The sequence below is a fragment of the Gossypium arboreum genome, chromosome 10 (genome assembly GCF_025698485.1).
Source record: "Gossypium arboreum isolate Shixiya-1 chromosome 10, ASM2569848v2, whole genome shotgun sequence".
NCBI lineage: Eukaryota > Viridiplantae > Streptophyta > Magnoliopsida > Malvales > Malvaceae > Gossypium > Gossypium arboreum.
In genome coordinates this window covers 130,015,111-130,026,279 of record NC_069079.1, presented here as the reverse complement: position 1 = coordinate 130,026,279, position 11,169 = coordinate 130,015,111, and the positions used below count along the sequence as shown (strand labels likewise).

The 11,169-nt window shown below is 35.7% G+C and overlaps 1 long non-coding RNA gene across 1 annotated transcript; it reads right to left on the bottom strand.

Annotated features, from left to right (window-relative positions):
• Positions 1 to 3,476: 3,476 nt before the first annotated feature.
• Positions 3,477 to 4,197, bottom strand: LOC128282565 (uncharacterized). The gene is made up of 3 exons (XR_008272890.1): positions 3,993 to 4,197; positions 3,823 to 3,909; positions 3,477 to 3,739 (listed from the first exon to the last, which is right to left on the bottom strand). It is a non-coding gene; the product is annotated as an uncharacterized LOC128282565 (long non-coding RNA).
• Between the last annotated feature and the right edge of the window lie 6,972 nt (positions 4,198 to 11,169).

Sequence of the window (11,169 nt, the reverse complement as noted above, 5' to 3'; positions counted from 1 at the left end):
AGCAACGAACAAGTAAAAAATATTAAAAGAAATTGATAACTTGAACACACAAATTTAACGTGGAAAAAATCCCTCCAAAGAGGATAAAAAACACGGGTAAAGATAATTTTACTACAATGGTAAAAGAACGAAGAGTATAAAAGATGGAAATAAAAACTAAACCCTGAAAACCTGAAAATAAAAAACCCTCAAAATATAAACACAAAATTTTCTAAATGTGTTCTAAGGTTGTAAAAGATCCTATTTATAGGCTAAATTCATAGGTCAAATAATAATAAAATAATTTAAACTAATTAGAATTTAATTGAAACAAATAAACAGAGTTTAACTTCTCAAATTTGACTGAAATAAGAGTCATACTTTAACAATTTTTTTAATATACATTCGATTCCAACAAGAAAGGTTTAAAAGAGGGAGAAAAGACAAATCAAAATCCAAAGGTTGCGTGCTCAATTATTCTTTTTTCCAAGTATTTATATGGGTTTCCTCTATGGGTTGGCATTGAAAATAACATCCGGGCTCCATGTGTTCATTCAACGAGTTTTGAGATAAGAGTAACTCTGCCAAATTCTGCGTGCATTTATATAATCAGGGGAAAAGAATGCCATGAGGATACTAACAATCAGAATGAGTCCAAAGTCATTTACCCAAGGGCATATGCTTCCTCTCAAGGGCCAAAATCATTGAGTAGAAGAAATTGAAGATCTTAAAACTCAGAAGCATAGGTGATGACTTGAGCTTAGCCAATTATCTACAAGAGAATCAATTTTCTATAACGAAAATAACATAGCCAATTATAAACATAGTAAACAACGCTGCATATAGATATCTACATTTGATTCCAATGAAGAAAAGATAAAAAGAGGGAGACAAATAAACAAAGAAAATAAAATAAGAAAACAAACCTTGCTGCATCTTATGAATGGAATCCTTATGCAAGTGGGAAAGAGGTTATTTATTTAATTACCCATTGCTGCATACCATATGAATTGGATCCTTATGCAATCAGTTTTATATTGAATGTGTTCTGCTGGGGTTTGACAGAAAAGTTAAGTGTCATCACCTTGATATTTCCGGCAGTGCATTCATGCTTCCATTGATGAGAAGAAAAAGGTAAGAGTGTTTAGACAAAACAACGGATGGATTTTGTGATTTGAGGGAAAAAGAAAAAAGCAAAATATACTAAGGATGCTTTGATTGGCTACATTTCTTTAACTCTCCCACCCAACAAAAGTTTAACATACTTATCATGTTAGGTATCATTCTAAATATATATATATATATATATATTTAAAGCTACTCTACAAAACATTACTTTAATTTGTTTGGGAAATGGTGAATGGTGTGTAATTTCAAAGTCATTGTCTTCTAATGGGACAAAATTGAGATGCAAATAATCTATTTGTTAATGACTAAATTAGTTGGGATTATTATAAATATAAAGAGTATTCTCAACTTTACTTGCTTTACTACCCTTCATAGTTTTTTTAGAGTACATTCGATTCCAACAAGAAAGGTTTAAAAGAGGGAGAAAGAACAAACAAAAATCCAAAGGTTGCGTTCTCAATTTTTCTTTTTTTTTCAAATCAATTTTAAGAATTTTATTAATAACAAAACAAATTGAAGATCACATTACGTCAACTACCAATTTAAACATCAATTACATTGAAAATGTCCAAACATCAATTTCTTTTTCCCAAGTTGAATATCTAATTTATTTTTACAAATAGTACCTAAATTAATCTTCCGTTACTCATTTTACATCAAAATATTATATTTATTAAAAATTCCAATCAATAATAAACCGTTACATCATATAAACATAAAAATATTTTTTAATTCTTTAATTTTTTCTATTTTTATCTTTTATAATGTCTAATAATATTAGACGATGTACAAGATTTGTTGAAATCCTTTGTTGTAGGAGGTGCGAAAGTTTGGTTGAACTCATTTGGCATCTCCTACAAATTTTGATATTGAGGGGTATCATAATCTCAAGAAGTTTCCTAAGGTCCTGTCCCAAATCATTTTTCTTTGTTGCGTTTAGAAGGAACTAGAATAGAGGAAGTGCCTGATTCAATTGAACATCTCATTGGGTTTAGAAGTGAAGATTGGTGACCTTAACTGGCTTGGGAAGATATGGTAGGGTCTCCGAGTAGTGTTGGCTCTGCACTGCTACTTGGGGGAGGCAGATGATCAGAATCCAAATCAACATCAATGTTCCTCTCATTGTGTCTGCTTTAGTATAATTTCATGTAGATGAAAGCTAATAGAATGATCACGCAACAGATGCTTGGTCTAATTAGTTGCTTGATTACTATGACCCACACCATTCTGTCTATAAATAAGAATTTCTCCACTTCATAATTAGGATCGTCAACTATTCTGTCAACAAGTTAAATGATCCACTTGCTGTAAATTAATTTTAAATCCGAAGATTTTTCATAATAAGATTTTTCACCATGCCAAATTTGTTGAATTTTTTAGATTTAGGATAAAATTAATAGGATGTGCAAACATACGAGGGTTAAATTTGTTATTGGACCGGAAAAAAATACTCACGTTAGACTTCCCTTATTAAATTAACTGCGTTAAATATTTAATTTCGAAAAGTTGAGTGACTAAATCGTAAAGAAATCAATAGTTTAATAATTAAAATAGAATGAATTGTATGATTTGGATCATAATTTAGGATTATAGAAGCAAATCATTGTAGATGCTAGAATATAAATTTCTAATTTATCGGATATCATTTCATAAAAACAAATGTAAGAGCCAATTGGATAAAATCCGAAATTATACGAAGAATATAAGGTGATAGAATAGTCAAATCTTTGTGATTAACTCACTGATTATCAATTCCAGCAAGTTGATATCTCCTCCTACAAGTCTCAATTTGGGGACTTAAATCACTGATTACCAATTCCAATATTGCATCCTTTCAATTAAAAACAGAGTAAAACATGTTCTGTTACCATTCATGGATTTCATTTTGATGGAATTTGTTGAGCATTGGCCTGCAATGCAACATGTGACCAGCAGCTACTTCAAGCAGACCAGCAATGTAGCAGAACCGAGAGCAGCAACAGCTTGGTGCATTTTGTTTTTTCTTTTTGTTCAAATGTAATTTGCCTAATTTATTTGTAACTTGAAACTAAAGCTAGTAGGATTAGTTTTTGATTTGTACTTGATGTAATGGCTGATGTATCAGCTAGCTTTGATTTGAATTTCAATCTTGTATTAGTTAAGTATAGGTGGGAGCAGTTACATTGTTAGGTAACTGTCAAATTCACTTTGTAACTTACATATAATTTGATATTATCAATGAAAGAGCATGTTTTTCAGCTCAATCTTCTTGTTGTTCAATTTCTTTCTCTTTTCAAACTTTTGCCACGTTTTCTTACTGTCATTTTTTAGCAAACTTAGTTTGTTTTGTGATTTGTTGCTGCCTTTGTTTCAACAGAATTCTTTGTAACTTTCTGAAATATAATGTTGACTTCAAGAAATACACAAAATGGGGGAAATCAACTTGGCTCAAATATGTCAACAAGTGTCATGCCTTATAATCTTGAATATGAAAAAAGAAAAGAAATTTGGTTCAAGTTTTAAATGCTGAAACAACTTGAGTAGATGTACCATTGCAACTTGAGTAGAAATTTGGTTCCATCGCCATTGAAATTAACCTCCAGCTCCATGTGTTAATTCCCCAAATCTTGAGGAACAATAATTTTTGCAAATTCTGCATGCATTTAAATAATCCATTGAAAAATAGGAAAAAGGACATGATAATGCTAACAAAATCACAAAGAGTCAAAGGTATACCTCTCCAAGAAGGCTAAATTGCCAAGACTACTAACATATGAATGGTTCCTCTAAAGCTCCAAAAACCAGAAAGCGAATGAGGCATATCTGTTGTTAACAAGTACGGCCTCAACATCTCAGTTCAACCACAAATATAAGGCAATCATTCAGTAGAAGAATTAGAAGCTTACTTGTTCTTCTTTTCCTCCCTCTTGACTCTGCTTCCTCATCTGCTTTCCTTACATCAATGATTTCCATCTTCATTCCCTTCACAGTAGCGAATTCAAAAAGTCAAAGCTTAATCTCTAGGTTTCGGCTAACTTATACTACATTGAATTAAACTCTGTAACTAAAAAACATGTATAATGTGAGAAAAAAAAAAAGAAATGCCGACAAGAGGTTGTTGGTTTTTTGTAGGAAAACAAAAAGAGAAAAACAAAGCTTTATTTTCACCATGAATTTTTAGAATAAAAATAATTAAGAAGCATTGATCCTACATTGACTTAATAATTTGACTCACAAATCCAAGCCATAAAGCCGCAGCATCTTTCAATATAGGCACCAATTCACCTGAAATATGAGTGGACATTAGCTTATCCAATCCCCCAAACAACTTCCCTCCCACAAGCGATTCTTCCGTCCCTTGAATCACCATCGATTCCCCCAATATTTCATTCATCACTCAACTATTAGCAAACATTTACATTGGCTAACATGAATCAAAATCATAAATCATGCAATCAGAATTTATAGCATATGTACTCACTAACTTTTTAAAGGAAATATGGAGCATAAATCTTCACTGACCGCCTATCGCATGAGCACCCACCGATGTTAGAAACTAAACAATGTGGCTGAATGAAGTGTTGTTTTAATAGGGTCGGAAGCGTGTAAATTATTGTACTAAAAAATCACACAAAGTTCAATTCCCAGGGAAGAGAGGTGGATCACAAGGATCTCTTAAATACCAAGTCTTTCCTTAGTCAGAATATTCCTTCTATCGTAATTTAATAGCACAATTAAATACTACTATTATACCCTAGAATATTGAAAGAAAAATAGGACAAGAAAGAACACAAGAATTTTAACGAGGTTCGGTAAATTATACCTACGTCCTCAGGCACTAACACCGGATGATAACTTTACTATCTCCAAAATATTACAAACAAATAGAATTCCTTAAGAATTCTCAAATGGGAGAAGAGAAAACTAAAGAGAAAGATTGGTTGGGATGATTGAAATGAGAAATGGTTAGGCCTATTTATAGTTAAGGCTCAGAACTAACTTGCAAATGGCCTAAAAAAATTAGGGACCAAAATTGCAATTATCCCATTCAACTTTAAACAAGTTGCTTGCCACTTTTTTTCTTTCGGTGCCAATTGCACCTCCCACCACCCACCATTTTTGACTTTTCAACAATCTCCACCTTGAAGATTTGATTAGGATAATCACATCTTCACTTCTTTCAACTCCCCAAATTCGATAAAGCTATCTTTTGTAATGCCTCCAAATGCGCTCTCGAGCGCCATACACCTGAAGGTGCTCAAATTCTCAGGATGTTAATCAAGTTCAAACAATGATTAAACTTGATTGTTGTTACCACTTTGGTCATCATATCTGCAGGATTATCTCATCGGAATCTTCTCAAGTAGAATTTTTCCTTTTCAAAGACTTCCCAAAAAGTGATATCTTACGTCGATATGCTTGGTTCTTGAATGATAGACTTGATTTTTGCTAAATGAATAGCGCTCGACTGTCACAATATAGACTAATGTGACTTTGAACAACTCCCAAGTCTTTCAACAATCCATTAAGCCAAATAGCCTCCTTAATGACCTTCAGAATCGCCATATATTCGCCTCAGTAGTAGACACGACTCATCAGAGATCGTAAGGTAGACTTCCAACTCACTGGGGCTTTAGCAAGAGTAAACAGATACCCCGTAGTTGAACGACGTTTATCTAAATCACCAGCAAAGTCGGAATCAACATATCCAACTACAAACTGACCAAGTGCTTCATCCTGCTCAAAAACTAAACCAACATCTACGGTTTTTCGAAGATACCGTAGAATCCATTTCACAGCTTGCCAATGTCCTTTTCCAGGATCATGCATATACTTGCTCACAACTCCAACAGCTTGTGAAATGTCAGGCCGCATACACACCATCGCATACATCAAACTCCCAACTGCATTAGCATATGGGACTTTTGCCATATATTCTCTTTCTTCTTCAGTTTTTGGAGATAATTGAGCACTAAGTTTCAAATGAGAAGCAAGTGGGGTACTTACATGTTTAGTGTTTTCATTTACACCAAAACATTGTAATACCTTTTTCAGATATTGCTTCTGATTCAAACAAAGCTTGCCTCTCTGTCTATCTCTACTTATCTCCATACCGAGAATCTTCTTGGCCTCACCTAGATCTTTCATCTCGAACTCTTGATTCAACTGAGCCTTCAGCTTATCTATCTCTTTTGGCTCTTGAGCGATTAACATATCATCAACATACAAGAGTAGATAAATGAAAGATCCGTCATGCACTTCTGCAAATACACACAATTGTCATATTTGCTTCTTGTGTATACGCCTTTTCATAAAGCTATCAAATCGCTTGTACCATCGCCTCGGGATTGCTTCAATCCATATAGCGATTTGTTCACTTACAAACCCAATTTCTACCACCAGCATCTCGTGTATCCTTCGAGCTGAGTCATATAGATCTCCTCTTCTAACTCACCATGCAAGAAAGCCGTCTTAACATCAAGTTGAGCTAGCTCCAAATTCAATTGTGCTACCAAAGCCAACAAAATTCTGATGGAGGAATGCTTCACAACAGGGGAAAATACATCATTGTAGTCAATTCCCTCCTTCGGCGTAGCCTTTAGCTACCAATCTTGCCTTGTAGCGAATATCTTTCTTGCTAGGAGATCCATCTTTCTTTGCGAATACCCATTTGCATCCGATTGCCCTTTAACTTTCAAGAATTGCGCCAACTCCCAAGTATTGTTCTTCAGAGAGACGCATTTCTTCATTCATGGCGTATTTCCATTTGTCACTTTCTAAGCTTTGCATTGCTTCTTGATAAGTGACAGAATATCATCATCAACAACGGGAAGGCGTGAGGCCACCATATCGAGAATCGAAAGCAGTTTACGAATTTCTCTCCTTGGCCTTGCAAGCTGCAATCGGTTCGGTGTACTTAATGGTTCTTGGGTCGAACCTCTTCAACCTCTAATTCCTCCATTGTGGCTGGAGAATTAGACTTATTAATGGGCAAATCCCCATCTGCTCAAACTCCACTGCTTTTGGAGTACACTCCACCGCTGTAGAGTATCGCTCGTCTGAATATCTTTATCTGCTACATTTTCAATGTGGCGATTCATCAAAGGTAACATCTCTCACATGATCATTTTCTTTGTGTCTAAGCACCAAAGACGAAATCCCTTCACTCCGTAAGTGATTCCCATAAAGAGAGCTTTCTTTGCCCTCGGATCTAACTTTGACTCCTTCACATGGTAATATGTAGTAGATCCAAACATATGTAAGGAATCATAATCTGTAGCCGGTTTTCCAGACCATACCTCCATAGGAGTTTTTCTTTCTAATGCAGATAATGGCAAACGATTAACAAGATGGCCGGCAGATGTCACGACCTCACCAAAATTGCTTGCCCAACCCAAAGATTGGACAACATACATCGAACTTTCTCCAGCAATGTTCGATTCATACGCTCTGCCACTCCATTCTGCTGTGGTGTATCCCTAATTGTAAAGTGTCGAACAATACCATACTCTTGGCACACATCGAAGAACGGATCACTTCTATATTCCCCTCCATTGTCCGTCCTAAGCCGTTTGATTTTCTTGCCAGTCTGGTTTTCGATCATAGTTTTCCATTTAAGAAAAACTCCAAGCACTTCATCTTTAGTTTTCATGGTATACACCCAAACTCTTCTGGAAAAGTCATCAACAAAAGTAACAAAGTAGTGTTTTCCTCCCAACGAAGGTGTTTTGGAAGGCCCCCACACATCTGAGTGAACATATTCCAAAATACCTTTTGTATTATGGATAGCAGTGCCGAATTTCACTCTCTTTTGCTTTCCCAGAACACAATGCTCGCAAAATTTTAATTTGCAAGCATTTGCACCTTTCAACAATCCTTGCTTTGCTAGAATTTGCAAGGATTTTTCGCTGGCATGTCCCAACTTCATATGCCACAACTGCATTGAGTCCAAGTCTTTGTTACTGGAAGCTGCAGCGACTGCTCCAATAACTGTACTACCTTGGTAGTAATACAAGTTATTTTTCCTGATGCCCTTCAATATCACAAGTGCGCCAGATGTCACTTTCAAAATCCCATCTCTCATAGTAACAACTGAACCATTGGATTCCATGGCTCCCAATGAGATGAGATTTTTCTTCAAACTGGGCACGCATCAACATCATCGAACTCGGTTGATCCATCTTTATTCTTTAATTGGATTGAACCTATTCCAACAGTTTTACAGGCATTGTCATTGCCCATATAAACAACTCCTCCATTTAGTTCTACTAAATCAGAGAACCACTCCCGGTTAGGGGACATATGATAGGTACAACCCGAATCCAATATCCACTCATCTAAATGGAACGACGATGATGATGCAACCAGTGATAGTTCAGAGTCACTGGTATCATGCTTTACAACACAAGCATCTACAGCACTTTTCCCTTATTCTTCGACTTTGGACAATTTTTCTTCCGGTGGCCTTTCTCATGACAAAAGGCACATTCATCTTTCCAGTCCGGACTTTGACTTTGATCTCCTTTTGAGTTTTCTTCCGAGTGTATGAACGACCTCGGACTACTAAAGCTTCGTATCTCGATTGAGTTTTTCTGTTTGTCCTTCTTTCTCTGCTCATAATCGTATAAGGCCGCATGCACTTCGCTCGAGATATATCACTCTCGCCATGAAGTAGAGTAGTTTCTAAGAACTCAAACTCCTCGAGAAGTGACCCCAACAAAGATCAAAGCCAAATCTTCATCTTTGAATGTCTCATCCATATTCAAGAAATCGGTGACTAACCGATTAAATTTGGTGATGTGATCATTCATTGTAGTACTTGGGACATATGTGAAGCGAAAGCAGTCTTTTCTTCAAGTGGAGCTTATTTTGACTGTTTTTCTTCAAAAATTTTCTTCAAGTGCCACCCACAACTTATTTGCGAAGTCTCCTTTGAAAAAGCATACCTCGCTTCTCGAGAAAGGCATGATCGAATTGTGCCACATGCCAACCGATTGATCGCCTTCCAATCTTTCTCCTGTACATCATCTGGTTTCTCTTCATCAATGGCAATGTCTAGACCTGCTGAAAAGGGCATCTAGAACCTCACTTTGCCACATACCAAAATGGCCCGTGCCATCAAAGATCTCCACGGCCAATCTTGCATTTGCAATTGTCGGTCTTGTCCATATGGACGATGTTGAAGCTCCTACACCGACCGTTTTCTCCATAATCTTTCAATATACCTAAGGAAATCTTTTCTGATGTGGAAGATCAGTTTAAACTGCAACCACAGAGCATACTACGATTAACCTTCGGCTCTTGATACCACTTGTTGTTTCAATAGGGTCGGAAGCGTGTAAATTATTGTACTAAAAAATCACACAAAGTTCAATTCCCAGGGAAGAGAGGTGGATCACAAGGATCTCTTAAATACCAAGTCTTTCCTTAGTCAGAATATTCCTTCTATCGTAATTTAATAGCACAATTAAATACTACTATTATACCCTCAAATATTGAAAGAAAAATAGGACAAGAAAGAACACAAGAATTTTAACGAGGTTCGGTAAATTATACCTACGTCCTCGGACACTAACACCAGATGATAACTTTACTATCTCCAAAATATTACAAACAAATAGAATTCCTTAAGAATTCTCAAATGGGAGAAGAGAGAAAACTAAAAGAGAAAGATTGGTTGGGATGATTGAAATGAGAAATGGTTAGGCCTATTTATAGTTAAGGCTCAGGAACTAACTTGCAAATGGCCTAAAAAAATTAGGGACCAAAATTGCAATTATCCCATTCAACTTTAAACAAGTTGCTTGCCACTTTTTTTCTTTCGGTGCCAATTGCACCTCCCACCACCCACCATTTTTGACTTTTCAACATGAAGTCCATCACTGATCCCTCGAATTAAAAATACAACCAATTACAAGTCAACTGCCAATAAGAATTTAAGTATGAATCTTATTATCTGAATTTTGGTACCCACCAAAAGCCCTTATGGATATCTTATGAAGTCCAAAGCAGAATCATTTTGGTACTGTATTGAAATCTCCAGTTGCCATTCAATTTTCCTCCAAATCAATTAATATGGGGAATTTACTTCTTGGACCATATATTCTATACCTACAAAACAAGACAGATACAACAAGGGAATGGAGATGAGAAAAATAAGCAACTACTAGAAACTATTGAACAAATTTCCCATTCTAAACAGAACTATCACAAACTACACTTTTAACATTGATAGTGTTGAACTACAACGTTTCAGTTTTCCCACTAAATGCAAAGCAATTTATAAAGCAGAGCAAGTTAGATTCATCCTGGTTGGTTTTAATTAGTTAAAGCACTTCATTTTCTTTCAGAGACAATTTACAAGTTAAAAAATTACCATTAAAAATGGCAGAAAAATGTATGTTAATATAAAGAAAAAGAGGAATGAAACCTAATTACCTATGCATTTAGATGACAATATTGAGAAGCTGCAACTCCTCAAAAGCAGAGCCAAAGATGGATAGAAATAAAACTATTTCAATCGTTTAGGCCATCCATCCCCTTCTTCACCATCATTGCTAAAGTTTCTTTTTTTCCCAGCATGTCTCGTTTGTATAGCATCAGTATCACTCTGTGCAGCCACATAAAAAACATGAACACCACATCTCACCACCTCGATATATTCTTCTGCTTCTTCTTCATAATAATTGAAATTTCTGATGTAGAATTCAAATGATGCCTCCTCATAATTCTTGTCTTCTTTAACCAAGTCGATGCAAGATTGAATGAACACATGATCACCCATGTACTTCTCTGGCTCAAGAGCACCGATCAAAAATACCTTACTTTTGAACTTTTCATAACCGCCACCACCAGCGGCTGTCAATTGGTACTCACAAATATATTCAAGACATTCAAGGCGAGGGCAGTGAGTGATATCGGCCACAAGGCAGATAGCAAAAACCAAAAATCTGCTCCCACTACACCCATTTGGAGTTATCTTTAATGTTAAGGAAGACTTCATGCTCTGACACTCAAACTTATTTGATGAAATTTTGTTTCCCGGAAAACAACAAACCAAATATGAAATGTGTTCAAGTAAGG